The sequence below is a fragment of the Chelonia mydas genome, chromosome 7 (genome assembly GCF_015237465.2).
Source record: "Chelonia mydas isolate rCheMyd1 chromosome 7, rCheMyd1.pri.v2, whole genome shotgun sequence".
Taxonomy (NCBI): domain Eukaryota; kingdom Metazoa; phylum Chordata; order Testudines; family Cheloniidae; genus Chelonia; species Chelonia mydas.
The window spans coordinates 52495317-52519719 of NC_057853.1; the positions used below are offsets into that span (position 1 = coordinate 52495317).

The 24403-nt window shown below is 49.2% G+C and overlaps 1 protein-coding gene across 16 annotated transcripts in view; it reads right to left on the bottom strand.

Annotated features, from left to right (window-relative positions):
- Positions 1 to 24403, bottom strand: part of USP54 (ubiquitin specific peptidase 54) — a 251006-nt gene that overhangs the window by 147462 nt on the left and 79141 nt on the right. For 7 of the 16 annotated variants that reach the window (XM_043550398.1, XM_043550392.1, XM_043550402.1 and 4 more), the window contains exons 3-4: positions 18997 to 19223; positions 16030 to 17120 (exon numbers count right to left, since the gene is read on the bottom strand). The exons of the other annotated variants lie outside the window; for them this stretch is intronic. The gene's annotated coding sequence lies outside the window, so the exon portion shown is untranslated. The remainder of the gene's footprint in view (positions 1 to 16029; positions 17121 to 18996; positions 19224 to 24403) is intronic. 16 annotated transcript variants of the gene reach the window in all.

The window sequence follows — 24403 nt, forward strand, 5'->3', positions numbered from 1 at the left end:
CACCTTTGTAGGGGCAGTGGGCTTCAGCCCTGGGGTGGTGGGTGGCGGGCTCTGGCCAAGTGGCAGTGGGCTCAGTCCCCAGCCACAGGATTTTGGGCTCCAGCCCTGAGCTCACCCCTCCCCACATTGCCTCTGGCCCCTGCTGCCTCCTCCAGCCCCCAGCCATGCAGCAGGACCTGAGGCTCCAGCCCCAGACTCAATCCCCGCTGCCTCCTCCAGACCCCTCCCCCCATCACCCGTGGTGTCCCGTCCCCCCCCCCGCCTCCTTACCTACCACCTCATCCAGGGCTTAATTTGTCCCCCAGCTTGCCTGGATTGAGTAAGTCTGCTGTGAAAAGTTATATTAACCAATATACAAATATCACTTTTCACAGTAGCAGACTTATTAGCTAGCAAGTCTAAAAAAAAAACCCCAAAACATGCAAAGCACCTTATTTGTGTTTCTATTCTGTTTACATACATTACTTTTATTATTCAGTCTGCCAAAAAACCCAACATAAATAAATTACAATGATTTTGGACATGTATGTGTGCATACTTATTTGTTTTTCATAAAGTTAATTAAGTATTTTAGGAAAAATTGTCAGAGCGGCCACCAGCAAGAGTTGGTGGCTGCACCCTGTGGCCACCAAAAAATTTGCTGTGAGAACCCTTGTAGCATATCCACAACTCTTTATTCTGATCCTAGAATCTTCTAGCACTCCCATTTTTATCAGACTAATATTTATGCTTTGGAGTGGTAGCCGGTTAGTCTGTATCAGCAAAAACAAGGAGGAGTCCTTGTGGCATCTTAGAGACTAACAAATATATTTGGGCATAATGCCCAAGTAAATCTGTTAGTCTCTAAGGTGCCACAAGGACTCCTCGTTATTTTTTATGCTTTGGTTTTCAATTAACTTCAATACTTTTGCTATAGCTCTCAACATTATTTTACCTCACAATAAGATGGCAAGGAATAAATACATGGCAGTAAAAAAAGTTAGACTCTGAACTAATCTGAACTAAAAAGTTTATCCCAAAAAAGACACGATAACAATGTGTAAAGCACTTATCTAGATTTTCCCCTCACAACTGCCCAACTCCTTGTGTTTAAAAACTTATTAAAACACGTTCACTAAAAAACCCGGTTAACTACCTTTTGTAACTGTTGTTCTTTGAGATGTGTTGCTCATGTCCATTCCATTTTAGGTGTGCATGCGCCCATGTGCACAGTTGTCGGAGACTTTTGCCTTACTGGTATCTGTCAGGTCAGCTGTGGTGCCCTCTGGAGTGCCACGCTTATGTATCAGTATATCAGGCGCCTCTGGCCCTACGCCCTCTCAGTTCCTTCTTGCCGGCAACTCTGACAGAGGAGTAGGAGGGCAGATAATGGAAGGGATATGAGCAACACATCTCGAAGAACAACAGTTACGCAAGGTAGGTAACCATTTTTTCTTTGAGTGCTTGCTTATGTCGATTCCATTCTAGGTGATTCACAAGCAGTATCGCTGGAAGTTAGTGCTGGGTTTACAATGGTGCCAGTAGCACCATGGAGCCAGGCCCAAGCTCAGAAGGGGCCCCGACCTGCTCCACTTGCACTGTGCTGAGACCCCACCAGCCTGCTCGCTCTGCCCCACCCATCACTTGCTCCTCTTGGCCCGCCCACCGAGCACTCATCTCTGCCTCCTGGCCCCAGTGCACCTCCAGCTCCGGGCAGTCTCTGCTTCCCACCAGCTGTGGGGCCCCCCTGCCTCCCTAGAGCTGAGCCGCCTGGGACTGGGGCAGAAGTATGGCCAGTCACAGCATTTGGGGAGGGGCAGTGTGGGGGGCTTGGCTGGTCCCCTCCAGGCAAGTGGGTCCTGAGTGACCCCGGCCGGGGCAGGCCCTGGCCTGGCTGACCATACCACTCCAGAGGGGCCGGAGCGATTCCCTGCCCCGGGACCAGCCCTGGCTGTGCTGCCGGCTCAGCCCGGCAGACAGTCACCTCCCAGCAGGGCCAGTGAGTGCGGCCGGGAGGGAGGGCATGCGGGAGTGGGTCTCTGAGGGGGCTGGCGGGGGGGTGCTGGGCTGTGAGGGGACAGGGAAGATCTGTGTGTGTTGGGGCACTAGGGAGTGGGGGTTGTGCATGGGGTGCTAGGCAGTTGTGGTGGGGCTGTGGGCAGAGGGGTGCTGGGCATAGCGAGTCGGGGGGGGGGTCTGTGGCCATCGGGATCAGGGGGGTATTCCAGTGTTAAGCGGGGGGGCTGTGTGGCATGACATGGGCCCACCCCTGAGGGGAAGGGGCACACTGGCAGCACAGGGCTGGGCAGGACACTGTGCGTCTGACAACTGCCTGTTTGTAAATAGTGCCCTTGCACTGGGCTGGGCGGAGCGGGGCTGCCCCTGCCATACCATGCCCCTTGCTCTGCGGACCAATCTCCCCGTGCCATGTGCCACTGCCCCCATGGAGGCCCACAAATATATTTGGCACCGGGCCCACAAAAGGTTAATCTGGCCCTGCTGGAAGTGAGCTCAGAGTTCATGGACACGCAGCTTGCAACACTGCTCTACCAAAGCCAGCGTCGTCTTGGGCTTCCTGGGTAAGCGTGTAGTGAGATGTGAACATGTGAATGGATGACTAGCAGCCCAGCAGATATCTGGAATTGGCACATGGGCCATGAAGGCTTGCACCCTAGTCAAGTGGGCAGTTACAATCACCGGTGGAGACACCTTCGCTTAATCATAGCAAAATCAGATGGAGGCGGTGATCCATGATGAAATTCTCTGGGTGGACACCGGGTGAACTTTCATCCTATCCGCCATCATGACGAACAGCTACATTGATTTACGGAATGGTTTTGTCCTTTCGATGTAGAAGGCCAGCACTCTCCTGATGTCCAGTAAGTGCAACCTACACTGCTCCTCAGACTTATGAGGCTTTGGGAAGAAGACTGGCAAAAATACGTCCTGGTTCATGTGAAATTGCAAAAACAACCTTGGGCAGGAAAGCTGGGTGCAGATGCAGCTGGACCTCGTCCTTGAAAAACACCATATAGGGCAGCTCCGAGGTAAGTGCCCTAATCTCAGAGACTCTTCAGGCAGATGTTATCTCCACCAGGAATGACACCTTCCAGTAGAGCAGAAGAAAGGAACAGGATGCCAAGGGCTTGAAGGAAAGTCTCATGAGCCAGGCGATCACCAGATTCAGGTTCCACAGGGGGACGGAGTCTCTGACATGGGATAGAATCGCTCCAGATCTTTCAAGAACTGGACCGTCACGTCATGAGCAAAGACCAACCTGCCCTGGAAGGGGGGATGAAAGGCTGATATGGCGGCCATTTGGACCTTAATCAATGAAAGGGACAAGCCCTGGAAGTTGAGATGTAGAAGGTAGTACAGGATCAACTGCAGTGAGGCCTGCTCTGGCCTACCCTCTGGGGTCAAGGCCCAGCACACGAATCGTTGGGCAGGTAGGGTGGAAGGCTTTTTGCTCGCCAGTAGAACCTGCTGGACACGGGCCGAGCACTCCTGCTCTTTGGCATTCAGCCACACAGGAATTATTAGGTGCAGTGCAGCTAGATTCGGGTGCAGGAGACTGCCGTGGTTCTGGGATAGGAAATCTGGCCAGAGAGGCACCTGCAGTGGGGCCGTCACCGAGAGGTCCACCAGTGAGCTGAACCAGTGCTAGTGAGGCCAAGCTAGGGCTATCAGGATCTCTTTGGCCCTGTCCTGCTTGATCTTCATGAGGACTCTGAAGCAATGGCACTGGTAGGAATGCATACATTAGAGCTACCGACCATGGGAGTTAGAAGGCATCTGACAAGGAGCCCGTTGATCCCCCGAAATGAGCAGAACATGTGACATTTCCTGTTCTGACAAGTCGCAAACAAGTCCACTCAGGGAGATCCCCACTTCCGGAAGATCACGCTGACCACCTTGGGGTGGAGTGACCATTCGTGGCGAGACGAGAAGGCTCCGCTGAGGTGATAAATATATTCCTGACCGCATGGAGATGTGCTGCTATGAGATAATAGCATGCTGCACACAGAAGTCCCAGCCCCAGAGAGCTTTCAAAACCAACTTTCCCTTCAAGTAGGACCAAAAAGCCTGACAGGCCAAGCGTATCACTCTGAGCTCCCTGATATTTATGTTGAGGGAGCAGTTGACTCCCGACCAGCAGCCTTGTGTGCCGAGTTCACCCAGGTGGACTCCCCAACCCAGGTCCAAGGCATTGGAAACCAGAGTTAGCGACAGGGATGTGGCCGCAAAGGGAACTCCCTGCAACACCCATCCAGGCTCCAACCACCATGCCAGGGACAACCAGATGTGGTACAGGACCTTGCCTACCAGATCTGGGTCATGCCTGTTGGGAAAGTAGACCGATGCCAGCCACGCCTGCAGCGGCCAGAGGTGGAGCCGGGCATGACAGACCATTAAGTACAGGCTGCCATGTGGCTTAACAACCTTAGGCAAGTGTAGGCAGTGGTAAGCAGGTGGCCCCTTACATGGGAGATCACATCCGACATGGCTTGGAAACGAGCCTCCAGAAGGAAGGCTCTGGCCTGCAGAGTTGAGGACCGCCCCTATAAACTCTATTTGTTGCACTGGTATGAGGGTCAATTTCTTTTCGTTCCCTAACAAGCCCAGGTCGCAACAGGTGGAACACACCAGATTGAGGCTGTTCTGCACTTGGTCCCGCGACCTGCCCTTGATGAGCCAATCGTCGACATAAGGATAGACCTGTACTCCCCAATGTCTCAGGTAAGCAGCTACTAGGGTCATACATTTTGTGAATAGCCTTTGGGGCCGAGGAGAGGCCAAAGGGTAGCGCCATGAATTGGGAGTGAACCTGGCCCACCATAAAACGGAGGAACCATCTGTGTCCTTGGAAGATGGAAATATGAAAATAAGCATCTTTCAAGTCAAGAGCAGCATACCAGTCTCCTGGATCCAGGGAGGGGATGATGGAGGTCAGAGAAACCATGTGGAACTTCAAATTCTTGAGATATTTGCTGAGTTGCTGAAGGTCCAGAATGGGTCTTAGGCCTCCTTTTGACTTCAGGATTAGGAAATAACAGGAGTAGAATCCTTTCACCCTCATTTCCCAAGGGACCTCCTCCACTGCCCCCAGCTGCAGGAGGTTGTCAACCTCCTGAACAAGGAGTTTGTCCCTAAAGAGGGATGGGAAAGAGGAGTAGGAGGGTGGGTGGCCGAGAATCGCAGGGTGTAGCCCAGAGATACAATTTCTAGCACTCAACGGTCCGAGGTGACCTGTGACCAGGCCGAACAGTAGGGACAAAGATAATTGAGGAAAGGATGAGGCAAATCCAGGGAGTTGATTGGGGTGTCATTCTTGAGCGCACCCTCAAAACGCACACTTCTGGACTCCCTGATGTTTCGCCAGGCCAGGTTGCGGGGTGAACAGGAGAAGAAAGGGGGGTGACGACTAAAACTCGTGTCCCTATCCCTTCTCCTTGAAGATCCTGGATCGAGGAGTGCATCTCCTGGGACAGACCTGCGGACTGAAGCCACGAACTGAACCTCATGACCGCCGCTGAATCGGCCATGTGCTATGCCATTTGGAGGGAATACCGAGCTGCTGAAGTACCTCCTCAAAAAGGGCCCGAATTCTTGGACTGCATCTGGGGCATGGAATCCTTGAATTTATGGAGGAAATCCCATAAGTTGAAGTTATATCTTCCCAAAAGAGCCTGGTGGTTCACGGCCCTGAACTGAAGACTGGCAGTAGAATAAATTTTTCTTCCGAAAAGGTCCAGTCTCTTGGCCTCCTTATTCTTGGGGTGGAATATTGCCCTTGTTTGTCTTTCTCGTTGGCCGCAGAAGCCAACAACCACCCTGGGGTGGGTGAGTGTACAAGTATTCAAACCCCTTGCTGGGACGAAGTAGTTCTTTTCAGCCCTTTTGGAAGTGGATGGGATTGAGGATGGGGTTTGCCAGAAGGCTTTGGCAATCTTTAGGACCTTTTGTGCACTGAAAGTGTGACACGTGTGGGGGTTGATGTAGAGAGCATATTAAGCAAAGTGTCTGATTGCTCCACCATCTCTTCCACCTCTAGGCCTATATGTTCATGGCCAACCTTTGGAGCAGGGGTTGGTGCTCCTTAAAATCATACAGTTGGCTAGCGCAAGAAGGCCCTGCCACAGCCTCATCTGGAGAGGATGATGACGACTGGCCCACAGGGGCAGGACCCAGGGCATCATCCCCCATGGATCCTTTGCCCAGTGACACCTGGAGAGAGAGAGAAGTTTTCGAGCTTACACAGAGCTCTTCTTCTTCGAAAGCTTGTTTCTCTCACCAACAGAAGTTGGTCCAATAAAAGATATTACCTCACCCACCTTGTGTCTCTAATATCCTGGGACCTACACAGCATATCTTAATAATGACTGTCAGATCCAAACTGTGGGATTTTTATAGTTCCCAGTGACATGTTATTGAAGGATTGACTAGCACAGTCTGATAACTGAACTTTTTAAGTCCCAAGGACTTTTTATCCTGACCCTGCTCTCTGATCCTTCCTGACCCTGCTCCCTCTTGCTGCCAAATTGCATCACAAAAAGTTTACGAGGGATGTGGAATGTTCAGCCTCTTCTAATACTACTACTTCACTTGAAATAACCTAGTCAAGTGGTATGTACTTAACATCACATGGCACAATGACATGATGCCCCATCTTCTCTACACAATGTGTGGGGGGAACAAGACACCTATTCTCATGGGTTGAAGAAAGTTCTTGTTGCAGGAAGGATGATATAGGAAGTAACAAAGGGTTAGCCATAACTAAACACCACCACCACTTACAAATTATTAAGAGGACTTATTTATTACAGCAGCCACTAGTGTGCACCTCAGAGTACATATAAAAAGACAGTCTGTCTCTGCCCCCAAAAGCTTTCAATCTGAATTGAGAGCAATTGAACAGCAGGGAGGAATTGGGGAAAGGAATGAGGAGATTACAAAATAAGGTCACGCCATAGATGAAGTATGTCACGGATACATCTTGAAGATTTTGGTGGGTATTTCAGCATGCAGATATAGAACCCTGCAGCCAGGAACCATGTCAACTCTACAGCCACCAAAATAGTTCAGCCCATCTCATGACGACTCCCTTTTGTTTTTTGTATTGAACAAGCACTGGTCATCCATGCTCTGTAGCTATAAATAATTCTACCACAGAATCATGGGTGCACCCAATGTAAAAAAAAACAAACAAAATAAAACAATGATAGAAACAATCTTCATTATGTTGTCAACTCAAATAGTAACACCACAAGAGGTTCCAGTCAGATTTTGGTGACTCAAGCTTAGTTTTCATGTTTAGACAAACTTGTTTTAAAAAGGATCACTATTAAGTTATGAAGACAACACGCTATTAGCAAGAATGAGGAAACTACATAGCTCCATTTATGTTCCTTTCAGCTTTGTATGTGGACTTACAGCATTGCTGCAAAAGCCACTGTCAGCTCTAGAATGGACTAGAAATCCCTTGGCTTGGAAGTGGGCTGAAGGGGGGCAGGGGGCCTGAGAATGAAAAACTTTTGTTTTCTATAGAAACTGTGAGATAAGATCAGGTCTGCAAACTGTATCTGATGAGAAGCATGTGAGAGGAAACTATCTGACAAGTGTAAACTAGATTAGATATGTCTGCATAAAATTAGTTCTACTGATGTAGCCTTGAACCAACACTTTGAAAATTCCTTCCACTTGCCTTCGTTTGGGGGACCACCTCACACATGGTCAGCCTACAAGTTTGTCCATGTCTGGGCTGCTATCCCTCTTGTCCCTCCAGGGCTGGCTGTATGGAGGAGAGTGAAAAGCAACATGGCCCAGCCAACCCACAGCACAAGCGTTTCATCCCTTCCTGATTATTTCTCAATTTCTCTGGTTGCCTGTTTGGTATCTTTGCCAGAAAGGCCCATCCAGACATACTGCACTGGAAGTTGCTGGAGCCAGCTACTTCAGTATCAGAAGGGGATTTTCCAAGTAGGGTTGCCAACTTTCTAATTGCACAAAACCTAACACCCCCGCCCCTTCCCCTAGACCCCACTCCTGCTCACTCCATCCCCCGCCCTTTGTCACTTGCTCTCCCCCACCCTCCCTCACTTGCTCATTTTCACCAGGCTGGGACAGGGGACTGGGGTGCGGAAGGGGGTGAGGGCTTCGGGGGGCAGAAATGTGGGGTTCAAGATGCAGGAGGGGGCTCTGGGGTGGGACAGGAATGAGGAGTTTAGGGTGCAAGAGGGATTCGGAGTGTGGGAGGTGGCTCCAGGCTGAGACGGGGATTGGGGTGTGAGAAGGGTACAGGCCCTGGGGTGGGTCCAGGGTGTGGGAAGGGGCTCTGGGCTGGGGCAAGGAGTTGGAGGGGAAGGGGTGTGGGGTGCAGGCTGCAGGAGCGAGTTTGGGTGTGGGAGGGGGTTCAGGGCTGGGGCAGGATGTACCACAGCATACAGGTTCCGGGAGGGAGTTTGGGTGCAGGAGGGGGCTCAGGGCTGCCAGAGGGGGTGCAGGCTCTGGGAGGGAGTTTAGGTAAGTGAGTGGGCAGGGGGTTGGGTGCAGGCAGCGCTTACCTCGGTGGGGCTCCCTGGAAACTGTGACATGTCCCTCGGCTCCTAGGCGGAGGCGCGGACAGACAGCTCTGCATACTGCCTTCGCCCACAGGCGCAGCCCCCACAGCTCCCATTGGCCACAGTTCCCAACCAATGGGAGTGGAGCCAGCGCTCGGGACGGGGGCAGCACACGGAGCCCCCCTGTCTAGGACTTGAGGGACATGTCACTGCTTCCAGGGAACCACACGGAGCCAGGTGGGGAACCTGCCAGCCCCACCAACTGGACTTTTAACGGCCCAGTCAGTGGTGCTGACTGGAGCTGCCAAGGTCCCTTTTCGACTGGGCATTCCGGTCAAACACCAGACACCTGTCAACACTATTTCCAAGCAATCTTGCTGCAGAGCCCCAAGGGTAAATAACAGCCCAGTAACAGTTAAACAATTCAATAAGCCAAACAAAAAAGATCCCTTTTTGGTTGTTTATTTTCTTGGTTCTCTGAGCAAGGCATTCATTAAAGCCTCCCTGCAGCTACTAGAAGCAAGTCACAGTGGCAGGCTGAGTCTTCAGGAGTGTGGTCACATAGTCTGCTTTGATCGAGAGCCTGGTTCCCACCCCTCTACTGCTCCCACCAGCTCTACAGCATCCTCTTCCCCTCTCCATCCCTATCTCCCTCCTCCTCCCATCAGCACAAATCAAGATCCTAACCCATATCCACACCCTCCTCCGCCTCTTCTTCCTCCTCCTTCTTACTTCTAGTGCCTGGCCTTCCCTCCTTCCCCATCCTCCAAGGAACTGCAATCAGGAGTAAAACCAGTGTCATGGATCAGTGGACTTTCCCTGAGAAGAAGATATAAGCACAACTGTATATACACCAGAACCTTTAAAAAAGGCAAACCACTCTGTGATGAGTCTCTAGAGTCCAAAAATGAGGAAATAACTTAAAAAATAGCTGGCCAGCAGGGGGAACTAATGCAAGCCTCATAAATCCACTCTTCCCACAGTGTCTTCTCCACCCAGATCAGAGGTGGGCAAACTACGGCAGGACCGTCCTGCCCAGCCCTTGAGCTCCCAGCTGGGGAGGCTAGCCCCCGGCCCCTCCTCTGCAGCTTCAGCTCACCGTGCAGGCAGCGCTCTGGGCAGCAGGGCAGCGTGTCTGACTCCGACCGAGCAGCATGGCTTCCAGACATGCTGCTCTGAGCAGCATGGTAAGGGGGCCGAGGGGTTGGATAAGGAGCAGGGGGTCCCGGGGTGCAGTCAGCGGACAGGAAGCAAGGGGCGGTTGGAAGGGGTGGATGTTTGGGGGCAGGAGGGGGAGGCTGTCAGGGGACGGGGAACAGTGGGGGTTGGATAAGCGTGGGAGTCCCGGGGGGCCTGTCAGTGGGCGGTGGTGTGGATAGGGGTCAGGGCAGTCAGGGGACAGGGAGCGGGGGGATTTGGATGGGAGTGAAGTCCGGGGAGGCGGTTAGGGGCGGAGGTCCCGGGATGGGGTGGTCAGGGGACAAGGAGCAGGGGGGTTGGATGGGTGGGGAGTTCTGAGGGGGGCAGTCAGGGGGCGGGAAGTGGGAGGGATCGGATAAGGGGCACGGGCCAGGATGTTTGGGGAGGCACAGCCTTCCCTACCTGGCCCTCCATACAGTTTTGCAACCCCAATGTGGCCCTCGGGCCAAAAAGTTTGCCCACCCCTGGTGAAGCCCAGTCGCCTTCTTCCCTCTTCCTAAGAAAACACACTCCAGCTGCCTGGCCGGGTCAGGTGCTGCTGTCCCTTTCCTTTCCCTTCCTATACCTACACAACATTTTTCAAGCTTTTCTTTGTAACCTTGTCCATCTGCCACTCACCCACGACTCTCATCACACACCTCTGCTGCATCATACCATCCCTCCTCCTCTTTTCTCCCCATTCTTGCTACTCACCTCTCTACTGTTCCCACCAGCTCTACCTGATCCTCTTCCCCTCTCCATCCCTATCTCCCCCTCCTCCCATTAGCATAAACCAAGGTCACACATCTACACCTCTTCCTCCTCGTCACTTCTGGTGATATTTGCTGCAACTCTGACCCTCCGTCCATCCTCGTCCTCTCCACCTCTGGCACCCATCCGTACCACCATCCATGCCTCTCAAACCACCATTCCTAAACCTCTCTGCCCCATCCTTGACTCTTTTGCCCTCTCTCATGGCAAGATCTGCCCTGCCAATCCCTCACCCCCAACATCTGGTTTATCTGTTCCCACTCTTTGCAGCAGAGACTCTAGTGAAAATCCCATGATGAGGCCGATTTCCTCAATTACAAATTCATTCTCTCCTCTTTCAGTTCTGCCATCTTCCTATCTAAACAACTCTATTTCTCCAATTTAACCGAATCCCAGTTGACCATATCACCCCTCTTATTACATCCCTCTACTGGCTTCCCGTTCTCTATTATTTATAACATAAGTTACTTATCTTCGCTTTCAAGGCCCTTCGAAGCCTATCCCCACCAACTATCATTCCCTACTGAAATGTCGACTCCTGCCTCCATTTGACCCATGATGCCAGCCTCTGCTGCCCACATTTTAAATTTTCAATCAAGCCCCTTCATGCCCTCTCTCGTGCAGCCTCTCATGCTTGGAAGAAGCTACCTTGTAAACGTCCTCAAAACTACCCCATTATTCTCCTGAAAAACACTCCTTTTCTCTGACGCCTATAAAAAACTTGACAATGGTTAGGCCGCTGATGTGATGAGACAATGGCCTATCATGCAGACCAACACGGTTTCCTTGTACTTCCCCCATCTGTCTTGTATCATCTGTTGTCTCTTATCTTAGATTGTAAACTCTCTGGGGCAGGAACTGTCTTTTGGTTCTGTACAGTGCCTAAGACAATGGGATCCTGGTCCAAACCCCCAGAGAGTACCATGCATTAGAGCAGTGGTCCCCAAACTTTTTCAATTGTGCCCCCCTCCCCCACTTACCAGTCTTCAGCCCCCGGGAGTCAGGGCAGGGGGACCCACGCTCGGGGCGGGGCAGGGCAGGACAGGGGGAGCTGCCGGCACACGTGCCGTCTTCCTCTGGGGCCTGGGGGTGCTCAACCCACACCCCAGGATCCGCCCTTTTCCCAAGCTCCCACCCCACCTCTTCCCGCTCCCACTCTGCCCCACCCCAGGCCCTGCCCCCAAACACCCACTATGCCTCTTCCCACCCAGTTCCTCCCCCTCCCGCAGCACACCCTGTAAAATCTGATTTTATTAAGGCAAATTTGGCCGTCAAATACTAAATAACTCAAGGAGCAGCAGGTACTATATGGAGCAAAACTGTATCTAACAAACACCCTCCAAAAACAATCTGTTTATGTATATCTACACTATACAATATGCCAGAGTGGGAACTGAATTGCCAAAATCCACGTTTGGATAACAAAGTCGCAAACTGAAATCAATAAATAGATTCTGATAAAAAAAATCCCATCTTTTAAACCTGTAGAACTGGCTTTATCTTAGCGTTTATAAGGAATGTGCTCAGAAGGCAAAATATGGGATGAAAGTCCAGAGGCATCTTTCTGTTTAGAAAAAGTATTTTAAAGAGGCACAACAGCGCACAAATGAAAATGTGTATAATTAAAGTTAACAAAGATGTGGCATTGTCTACCTATTAGTACAACGCAGAAGAAAATTCATGTGAGTGTCTAGAGTCAAGCCAAAAAAAGGCAACACATTTTGGCAGTCACAATCCCAGTAACACTGAAAGAAAGAACATCTTCTCATTTCACAAGTCCTATCTTCTGAAGCCAGAAGGATCTACTACATAGATGCCATGCTGGTATTATTACAATTGTTGCTGGTTGGAGGAAGACTGATGAAATGGACACATATTACAATGACTGTACAAAGTAACCCAACTTCAAGTTTTAAGGAAGGAGGAAAGAACTAGAATAGCATGGGAGAGGACAATTCACAGTTCCAAACAATAGGAAGCTGTTAAAACAAAAAACAAGGCCTTCCCCCATAACAGGAACACCTCATTGGAAAGGCAATCCACCCACTGCCACCTACTAGGAATGCAGCTCTGACAACAGAGATAAGGCCAACCCCCAACTTTACAAACAGTAAGTTCCACAAACTTTATCAGAAGCCATAAAAAAATCTCTTTTCTAAACTATTAAGACAGGTTTGATGGATTGCTCTTCATCACAGCACATTCTTTACTAGGAAGGGTTTGCTGCAGTCAAGTGTGACAATTGAGTTGGCTTGTTTCCTGAAAATTGTTTAAACAAACATGAAGGGCGTTTTCTCACAGGAGGGGGATGGTAACAGGATATGACAACTACAGATAATCATTTAACAAACCAATACATACTGAAATCAAGGAGCATGCCCCTTTTGAACCCTCTATTTAGAATTCCACAGTTGCAAGGCTAAATTTAAAAAAATGTTCCTTCATAAAACAATTATTCCAGAACAGATCCTGATAAGATCATGTGTCTCTCAAAGCCCATGTCACTGGCGAGAAAAGATAATGCTGTCTATGAAGACAACTTCATACACAAAAGATAACATCCCTTCTTCCAATACTAGATTCTATTATTTAAAACTTGAAGCAGTGTCTAAGGTCCTGTCTATACACAACTATGTCCAAGTCAGTAATCTGTTACAATGTGAAAAGGAGTACTTGTGGCACCTAAGAGACTAACCAATTTATTTGAGCATAAGCTTTCGTGAGCCACAGCTCACTTCATCAGATGCATACTGTGGAAAACACAGAATACAGCTATTACCAACAGGAGAGTGGGTTTGTGGTTGTTCCTTGATCCTCTTTCAACATAGCTATGGGTACACTGGAGTACCAATCACACTATGAACTTTAACCTGTTGAAAGTGGATAGAGAACAACCATCTTGAAACAGATTCTTCTGTCTTGATCATACCTGTAGTATAGGGAGAGTCATAGTATACCTAGCCTATACACCTTACACACACATCAATGACCTAAATATTTAAAAATTAAAGTTTGGATAGGTTAGGAAGGACAATACGTAACTGTTCAGTCTCCTCCTTCCCCAACAGACCACATCGCTATTAAGAGATAAAGACATTAATATAAACACATTTAGGGCAATATGATCTGCTGGAAATGCTACCCTAATAGACCTGTACACAACAGAAACAACCAGATAGAAGGAACCAGTTACAATATGATTGATGCCCTTCATGGTTAAAACATAGTTCAGTTTTGCAGGGTAGAATGGGCTGAACCATGTTTTAAATGTGCCCCACACTAGTGCAACTGTATTGGTCACAGAACAACAATAGGTGCATGAGTAGGCAGAGGAAAAATATAACAATGGTAAAATACCTTGAATTGCATTTTAGTTTATAGCACAGGGTGGCAAACTTTCTAATTCCAGAAAACCAAACACCCTTGCTCCGCCCCTTTCTGCAGCCCTGCCCCCACTCACTTCATCACCCCTCTCTCCCTCATTCTCCCCCACTCTCACTCATTTGCTCCTTTTCACTGCAAGGCCCAGACAGGCACCAGGAGAAGGCCAGGAGCTGTAATGGTTTGAATGTGGGAGATGCACACACTTGCCTAGACAGAAACTCTTTTTCATGCACTTTCTCAGGGCCCTACGGGGGAGGTGATGCAGGAGTCCTCACAGGGCCCCACAATAGGCAGTCTCACGTTAGGGCCGGCCTTCGGGAAAATGGCACCCTGGGCGAACCTGCGTCTTGGTGCCCCTGGCCCCCGTATGCATGGCACACTCCCACCCACATTGCCCCTGGCCCCCAATGGGCTCCCTACCCTCTTCACCCCTAACCCCTGCACTGTGCCCCCTTCGCTCCTAATCCCTGGCCCCTCCTGTGCCCCTAATCCCTGCACCCCCTTCAATCCCACCCCCTGCACTTCCCTCCTGTGCCCCCAACCCATGCACTGTGCCATCTTTACCCCAACCCCTACCCCCTTCCTGTGCCCCTAACCCCTGCACGCACATGGGAAAACTGATCTGGATGCAGTGATGGAGCCGCTGGAATTGCTGCTCGCTACCCCCATACTGCTGCTCCTCTGCCCCACCCCCGTGCACCCATAGAGGGCTGTGAGCAGGGGGGAGCAAGGAGTGAGGTCAGGGCTCCCTGCATCCAGGTCACTTTCCCTGCCTGGGCTGCTTAAGGAGAGAGCAGCAGGTCCTGATGCTCACCTCACAGCACTGTCTCTTTAAAAAAACACTCAGGACCAGGCACCTGAAGTTCAGACACAAGCAGCTGCCCGCAGCAGCAGATGGAGAGAAGCAGCAGCACACACAGATTCCCCCTGTGGAGACTGGGTACATGGTGGGGGGGCAGTGACAGATTTAGAGTTAGTGGGGCCCTGTGCGCAGGTTCATTTTCAGGGAACCCCCCTCGGGACCCAGCCAAGAAAAAGAACATTCTCTCTTCTCTCCCCTCCCATCTCCGAGGTACCTTCATTGAGGCAAGAGGTTGGGGTGCAGGAGGGGTGTGGGGGTCAGGCTCTGGGAGGGAGTTTGGGTGCTGGGTGCGGGCTCTGGGCTGGGGCAGGACTTTGGGGTGTGGGAGGGGGTGAGGGGTGCAGGCTCTGGGAGGAAGTTTGAGTGCGGGCTCTGGGCTGGGGCAGGTCAGCGGCGCTTACCTCAGGCGGCATGCCTCCCAAAGTGATCAGCACACACACTCCTCCAGTAGTGGCTCCTAGGCTGGGGGGAGGGGTCTCCGTGTGCTGCTGCCCGTGGGCGCCGGCCCCGCAGCTCCCAATGGCCACAGTTCCTGGCCAATGAGAGCTGCAGAGTCGGCGCTTGGGGTGGGGGCAGCGTGCGGGGACACCCCCCCCGCCAGGGACCACAGGAACATACTGGCCGCTTCCAGAAGCAGTATGGCACGGAAGGAGGGAGGCAGAGCGGGCAGGAAGCTGCCTTAGCCCTGCTGCTGGCACGTCTCTGTGTGCCTCTTTGGTGGAGGGGGACAGTGGCAGTGCGCGCAGCCGCCTCCCCCACTGCCAGGGGCACGCAGAGACATGCCAGCAGCTGGTCGCTTCTGGGAGCAGCATGGAGCCACCGGGCCACGGCATGCAGGCACCCTGTCTGCCTGAGCCCTGCTGTGCTTTCGGCTGGGACTTAGGAGCAGGTTGTCAGATGAGATTTCTCCTTTGTTTTGGGGGTCCCTCTGTCACTGGGGGCCCCGTGCCAGCACACAGTTTGTTTCATGGTAAGTCTGCTCCTGGGTGGGGGCAGGGGGACACCCCAACAGCAGCCTCCCCCAGCCCGCACAGCAGACAGGTGGTGATTTCCAGTCTGGAGTGGCCAGGGACTCCGGGGAGGAATAAGGGGAGCGGGACAGGAGCGGCGGTAGCTACACAGGGCAGTGGAGCAGTGGGGCACCCCTGCTCCAGAGAAGTCACCTTGCTCACTGCCCCCTGCAGCTTGGGTCCCTACCCCCACTTTCCTACCCGCAGGGCTGGCCCTGGTCTTGTTCTCCTCCCCTCCCCTCCAGCAGTCCCACTCCCAGCATTCGGAGACAAGGATACATACCTCAAACTCCTGGGTGCCGGCGATGGGGCGACCGACCGTGGGTCGCTGCAGGGGCACACACTGCAGGCAGCTGGAGCCCAGCCACAGAAGGAGCACGAGGAGGAGAAGAGGGCCGGCAGCAGTGGGAGAAGCACGCACCACGACCCCTCAATAGCTGCCTGTTGAGCGTTCGTGAGTCGCACTAGTTCGTCCTCAGCCCTGACCCAACCCAACCCATAGGAGCTGCGCCTGCGGGCAGAGGCAGCATGTGGAGCCCCCTGGCGTCCCCTAAGCCTAGGAGAAAGATATGCTGGCTGTTTCCCGGGAGCCGCAGGAAGCTAGCAGTGAGCCTGCCAGCCCCGCTGTGTGGTGCTGACAACCAGACTGTCAACTGCCTGGTCAGCAGGGCTGACCGGAGCCACGAGGATCCCTTTTTGACAGGGTGTTTTGGTTGAAAACCGGACACCTGGTCACCCTATGGTAGCATACACCCTATTACGTATCTTTCTTTCATAGATTTGGATTTGTGTGCGCAACCTTTGTATTTAGTAATTGTTCTTTAAAAGCTACAAAATTGGCAAATTGAGGCACAGTGACTAGTAAGGAGGTAGGAGTGTCGATGAGCTGCCTTTCAGGTTACGCAGTTTAGTATTCCTCTTTTGGGGACAATAAGAAAGTAAGGTCTTGTCTGCACTAGAGTTTTGTCAACAAAAATCCACACAACAGTGCTCCTCCCACCAGTTTAACTCCCTTGCTATGCTAACAAAATAAAACCACCTCGACGAGCAGCATAGAGCTTTTTGCAATATAGTTAGAGTGATCCAGCATCAGTGTAGATAGTGCACTTGTTTATGTCACTGTAATTGACCTCCAGGAAGTGTCCCACAATGCCCATCATGACTGAATTGGTCAGCAGTTTGAACTCTGCTGCTCTGCAGGTACACAGGGATGCACTCTCTCCAGTTTAAAGGCTCCCTCAATTTTTGAAATTCCTCTTCCTGTTTGCTCGGCGTGTACTGTTCACACAGCATCTTCCCAGCTGACCATGCTGGCTTTCCACAAAAACATGCACTAACTCATGGAGCACAATGGAGCTGTTGGATCTGCTGGATCTGGGGGAAGAGGAGATTGTGCATCACAGCTTCGCTCAAGCCATAGGAACTTTGATATCTACAGGCAGATTACTTGTGGCACACAGGAGAAGGAACATGAAACGGACATGCAGCAGTGCTGTGCTAAAATCAAGGAGCTAAGGAAGGCATGGCAGAAGGCAATGGAGGGCAACTGTTGCTCTGGTGCAGCGCTGAAGATATGCCACTTCTACAAGTAGCTGCACGCCATCAAGAGCCCCGTGGATACTTCAGGGGGACTGGAGGCAACGGCCAGTGGAGCCAATTCCAAGGATAAAGTGGTGGATGAGGAAGTGGAGTTTGAGGAGAAAGTGGGAGATGCGACAGGGTCATCTGGTGGCATGGCAAACCAGGACCTATTTTTGACTCTAGCCAGTCCCAGCACTCCAGCTCAGCACTCACTAAGCAGGAGAGGCAAGCTCTACTAAGAAGGTATTTTGCTTTGATACTGCACAGTGATAGGAGATTGAGGTCTCATTTACTTTGTTAAACGGTAGAGGAGGGATAAGGAATAGAAATTAACAACGAAGGCTATGAAGCCACACAGTGGGGGCCCAGCGGAAAAAGTTTGTTAACATACACCAGGATGTCTCGGGAATCCTACATAGAGATCTCTAGGAAACTTTCACGTAGATACTCTGCAATCCTCTGCCGAAGATTCCTTGGCAGAGCTGCCTTGTTTTTTCCCCCTGCTGTAGGAAACTGTGTCGTACCAAATGGCAACTATTTCTGCAGGGACCAAAGCAGCACACAGATCCAGTCTGAAGCTGCACACATGCAGGAAATGCACCCCATAGCAGGCTTCTATGACCATCGGAATATTTTACTCATTGAGGTCTAACCTGCCAAAAAGGCAGTGCCAGTGAGCTTTTAATCCGCCAAAGGCACATTCAACTGTCATTTTAGTATCTGCTGAACCTGTAGTTGAAGTGCTCCTTGCTGCTGTCTAGGTTCCCAGTGTAAGGCTTCATGAGCCACGGGAGTAAAGGATAGACAGGGTTTCCCAGGATCACTATGGATATTTGCACATCCCCCACTGGAATCTTCTGGTCTGGAAATAAAGTTCCAGCATGCAGCTTTCAAAAAGTCCAGTGTTCCTAAAGATGTGTGCATCATGCACCTTCCCTGAGCAACCCACATTGATGTCATTGAAACGGCCCCAATGATCCACCAGCACCTGCAAGACCATGGAGAAGTAGCCCTTTTGTTTGATGTACTCTGTCGCAAGATGGTCTGGGGCCAAAATTGGGATGTGCGTGCCATCTACCAACCTGCCGCAGGTTAGGGAATCCCATTGCCACAAAGCCATCAATTATTTTCTGTACATTACCCATAATCATGGTCCTTCTTAGCCAGAGGCGATTAATGGCCCTGCACACTTGCATCACCGCAACCCCCACAGTGGACTTTCCAACTCCAAACTGATTCACGACTGATTAGTAGCAGTCTGGAGTTGCCAGCTTCCACCCAGTGATCACTACTCGCTTTTCCACTGTGAGGGCAGCTCTCATTCTCGTGTCCTTGCACTGCAGGGCAGGGGTGAACTCCACGCACAGTTCCAGGAAGAAAAGGAGTACTTGTGGCACCTTAGAGACTAACAAATTTATTTGAGCATAAGCTTTCGTGAGCTACAGCTCACTTCATCATCTGAAGAAGTGAGCTGTAGCTCACGAAAGCTTATGCTCAAATAAATTTGATAGTCTCTAAGGTGCCACAAGTACTCCTTTTCTTTTTACGAATACAGACTAACACAGTTGCTACTCTGAGTTCCAGGAAGGTGGCTTTGCACATCCAAAAGTTCTGCGGCCACCGCTCATCATCCCATACATGCATCACAATGCAATACTATCACCAGTACCAATGGTCCACCGTGTGCAACTGCTCCATGAATGCCATCAGCAATCTTGAATTGTTTCTTTCCATTACACACTGCAGGGGAGGCACCACGGATTCATTTTCTGTTTCTCAGCTCATGAAATATGACAGAACCAGCCACACTGTGTTCATAAAGCTTATCACTAGACCGGTCAGCAGTTCAGGATCCATGCTTTCAGGCAGCAAAGGCGGGTGCAGAGTTTACAGGGGCTGTTAAAAAATGGAAACAAAACAAATGTGGAAGCCCATGGAATGATAGGACGGAAAGAACTGTATCATGGGACTGTGAGCATGCCCTCATGATGCACTGAGATCCGTTCCCAGATCTCCCACCAGTAGAGGGTGGTGAGTTGCACAGGGGAATAGCTACCCATGAGGCAATGCTCTCTCTATCAATGCAAGGGCACCAACTGTGGACGTGCTCTGCTGACACAAGGAGTGTTGCATGGACATGCACAACCAATGTAATTAAAGCAGTACTGGGTTGTCAGTGTAACTTAAGTTGACTTAACGCTGTAGCGTAGACAAGTCCTTAGTCTTCCAAGTTACTATGAAATTAAAAGACAGAAATATAGCAAAAGAAATCTCGGCTGCTCAGTGGAGGGGTTCAGCAACAGGAAACACGGAATTCCCCATCAGGCATCAACAGGACCTAGCTGAACCCAAATGTACATGGGGAGAGAAATGATCATCTCCAGGATCCAAGGCAGAGGGCTATTTATAGATCAACGCAGATACCCTCAATAACACTCTGAAGCCAATAGAAAACTAAAATGTAAAAAAGCAGCAGACCAGTTCTTCAAAAAGTACCCAATGCTTGGATTCTGTTAGCTGTCTAAACAGAGACAAGCAAAAGCTGGAGTAAAACAAAGCATTAAACAAGAAAGTCCACAGACTCTCAGCTACTCAGACATCATTGGGATTTGTCAGTTTGTATTTCACAGGACAGTCATGGGCGGCAGGTGTAATAGGCCAGGGAAGGCAGACCCGCAGGATGCTGGGCTGGGGATGCTCGGGCCGGCCAGCACGGCTGGGGCCAGCCCAGGGCACCTCTGGTGAGGGTGGGTGGGTGTGGCTCGGGGTTCCGGCTGGCCCGGGGCTTGAAGGGGCTCCTGGCTCCTGTTGCGGAGGGTGGGGCCTCGTCAGGAAGGGGTGGGGCCCAGGATCCACCACCATCCATGAGGATAGTGCTACTCTGAAATAGCCAAGAGTTTCAGCAAACTGACAACATATCTGTTATTAGTGACCTTCTAACTGAGCTTTACCTTTGTCATTTTGTTTTATCCTTTGGATGAAGGGCATGAGATAGAGCGCGAGTCTTTACACAGGCTTTCCCTAGTACAAACTAATACCTGCTGTCCATCATATCTGAAATTCAAGTTAAACCAATAAAAACCACACAGCAGCTATAATTGGGAAAAGCAAATTCGACACATTCTGCTAAACAAGCCTCTCTGACTCGGACTGAGCTGAGGTGGTTAATAGAGTTTGGCCTCACCTACCACCAAGAACCAAACTATTCAGATGTCAAACATGATTCCATTCCCAAACTATAGATACAGGGCCAGATCCTCAGCTGATGCAAATCAGCATAGCATAGCTCAATTTATAAACAGGAAGCTACACCAGGTTACCCAGGCAGAGGATCTGGCCCACAGGTATTCAGTGGTAATCTTTGTAGTTTTACAAGAGAAAAAAAAATACAGGATATATTTGCATTCCTCCAACATCCTTTTGTCATCACCCAAATTAGGACAGGAAAGCAACCACCAAAGAGCTTTGGTCAAGTACTGCAGCCCTTGGGGCTACAGGAGCTGACAACAATGCTAACAATTATACAACCATCCACACAGCTACCTCAGACAGAAGTGAGGCAGACAAACACAGCAAGATGAAACAGCACAACAGAGCATTAAATGTTTCTCTCCACCTCACTTTTTTGTTTAGATTTAAAGGCTTAACAGCATAAGCAGCAAGGATATATGCAGACAAGTTGACTATGACTCTTGCAATTAGCTTGATGCAGAAGAATGTATTCCCATACCACACAATTTAACCATACAGGACAAAAATCTTCTATGGAAAATGACAGAAGTGGATGTGAACTAAGAGGTTTTATTTTACAGGTCAGGAATAAGGGAAGGTAGCTGCAGCTGCTCCGCCTATATCCTCTATATTGCCATTCCTTGCCAAGTGACTGTCTTCAGCAAAAAGGCAAAACTATGCCATGACAGCCAATTTCACAACACATAATGTCCATGCTGAGGTTAGATGAACAGCTAAGATCATTTGTCTTACGCTGTGTCTGCATTTGACAGAGGATGACAAACGGCTTTCCACCAGCCCTCCCTCAATGTTGAAGCTGTAAATGTAAACACATCTCCAAGCTATTACAGATTTTTTAAAAAAATTGTATCAGCCACCCAGTCAGGTCTACACGACACAGTCTGTGATAATGCTCCTGCTAGTGGTGCTGCATCAATAAAATAGCCTAGTACAGACAACTTTAGAATGAGACGTTCTAAAATGCTGTGTTAAAATATATGTTGAACTCTGTTGACCCTGTCCATACAGTATGACAATTGTTTTCAACATTGGCTGAAAGGGACCTCTGGGGGAAATCTTGTTTTATTCCCAGAGTCAGACAACAGCTCACTTTTCTAAGGCAGACACAGCCTTAACACTTGACCCAGTCACATAATGAAAATCTGCAGAGGAGCAGTATTGCTTTCTCTACTTACGTCTCATCCACTCTTGTATTAAAACCATGTTACCTAAAACCATTTAAAGCCAAGTCCTAAATTGCTTCCAGCTAAAACAGTGTGGCTTCCCCCTCCCTCACAACTCATTCAAAATATAAAAGTATGTATAACATGGCTTTGCTAGCAATTTGGATAGGATTAAGCCATTTTTAAAGACTGCATTAAGATTTTTACTTAGTTTCATACTCTTAAAAAGTGGTCCTAACATATTTTGTTCCCAATTGACCCCAACCAGATAAACACACAAATTTCATTTTAATATAGTTTTGATTTATAAAGCCAGCCCCATTTATATTTGAAATAAAATGGATAGACTAAAATATAATTTTTTGTCTCATATATAAAAAAGTTTGCGCCTCCAAAGCACACTATCCTTCACTAGCACAAATCTTCCCTTCAGCAACTGCCTGTGAAGAGAGATGAGACTTCGGTCTGTGCAACCACCAGGGAAAGTAGATTTCAGTGTCTGGGGTCCCAGCTGACCCCAATGTACATGGGGAAAGAAATGATCATCTCCAGGATCCAAGGCAGAGGGCTATTTAGAGATCAAGGCAGATACTCTCAATAACACTCTGAAGCCAATAGAAAACAGCTATAAATGCGAAAGAATTGTGTTTCTTGTTCCTAACATCAAATACTGGACAGGCAAATGCACAGGCAAACGCACTGAAGAACCAGAGTGGTAAACAATGGTTGCTGCAAAACACAGTACATTTTACTAACCCAGTCTATGCCTTTGTGACTGCCACATTAACGTGAGAAACTATCAGAAGCCTGCATCCCAAGAAAAGGGAAAAAATTCATAGGCAGGAGTTGTAGACCAAGCTGGATGAGCAAGCATCTCAGAGATGTGATTAAGAAAAAGCAGAAAGCATACAGGGAGTGGAAGATGATAGGGATTAGCAAGGAAAGCTACCTTATTGAGGTCAGAACATGTAAGGATAAAGTGAGAAAGGCCAAAAGCCATGTAGAGCTGGACTTTGCAAAGGAAATTAAAAGCAATAGCAAAAGGTTCTATAGCCATATAAATAAGCAGAAAACAAAGAAAGAAGAAGTGGGACCGCTAAACACTGAGGATGGAGTGGAGGTTAAGGATAATCTAGGCATGGCCCAATATCTAAATAAATACTTTGCCTCAGTCTTTAACGAGGCTAATGAGGAGCTTAGGGATAATCTTCATCCAAGAATATTAAAGGAACTGGCACATGAAATTGCAAGCCCATTAGCAAGAATTTTTAATCAATCTGTACACTCAGGGGTTGTACCATATGACTGGAGAATTGCTAACATAGTTCCTATTTTTAAGAAAGGTAAAAGAAGCGATCTGGGTAATTACAGGCCTGTTAGTTTGACATCTGTAGTATGCAAGGTCTTGGAAAAAAAATTTGAAGGAGAAAGTAGTTAAGGACATTGAGGTCAATGGTAATTGGGAAAAATACAACATGGCTTTACAAAAGGTAGATCGTGTCAAACCAACCTAATCTCCTTCTTTGAGAAGGTAACAGATTTTTAGACAAAAGGGAACGTAGTGGATCTAATTTACCTCAATTTCAGTAAGGCATTTGATATGGTTCCACATGGACAGTTATTAGCTAAACTGGAAAAGATGTGGGTCAATATGAAAACTGAAAGGTGGATAAGGAACTGGTTAAAGAGGAGACTACAACGGGTCATACTGAAAGGTGAACTATCAGACTGGAAAGAGGTTACTAGGGGAGTTCCTCAGGGATCGGTTTTGGGACCAATCTTATTTAATCTTTTTATTACTGACCATGGCAAAAAAGCAGGAATGTGCTAATAAAGTTTGTGGATGACACGAAGCTGGGAGGTATTACCAACACAGAGAAGCACCGGAATATCATACAGGAAGATCTGGATGACCTTGTAAACTGGAGTAATAGTAATAGGATGAAATTTAATAGTGAAAAGTGCAAGGTCATGCATTTAGGGATTAATAACAAGAATTTCTGTTGTAAACTGGCCACACATTACTTGGAAGTAACAGAGGAGGAGAAGGACCTCGGAGTATTGGTTGATCAGAGGATGACTATGAGCCGCCAATGTGATATGGCCGTGAAAAAAGCTAATGCGGTCTTGGGTGCATCAGGCGAAGTATTTCCAGTAGAGATAAGGAGGTGTTAGTACCGTTATACAAGGCACCAGTGAGACCTCATCTGAAATATTGTGTATTTGGGGTCGGGAAGGAATTTTCCTCCAGGGCAGATTGGAAGAGGCCCTGGAGATTTTTCGCCTTCCTCTGCAGCATGGGGCACGGGTCACTTGCTGGAGGATTCTCTGCTCCTTGAAGTCTTTAAATCACGATTTGAGGACTTCAATAGCTCAGACATAGGTGAGAGGTTTTTCGCAGGAGTGGGTGGGTGAGATTCTGTGGCCTGCGTTGTGCAGGAGGTCGGACTAGATGATCATAATGATCCCTTCTGACCTTAGTTTCTATGAATCTATGTGGAGGCTAAGTAGGTAAATGTATCTACACTGCTAGTGGAGTAGCCACAGAACCCTGTTCTATAGATTTAGAGGGCTTGATTCTCCAGATAGAACTTGGGCATGGTAGAAAGGGAAAGTTGACAAGCCGTGCCATAAATTTAGCTCAAGAAGAAAACTTTAATT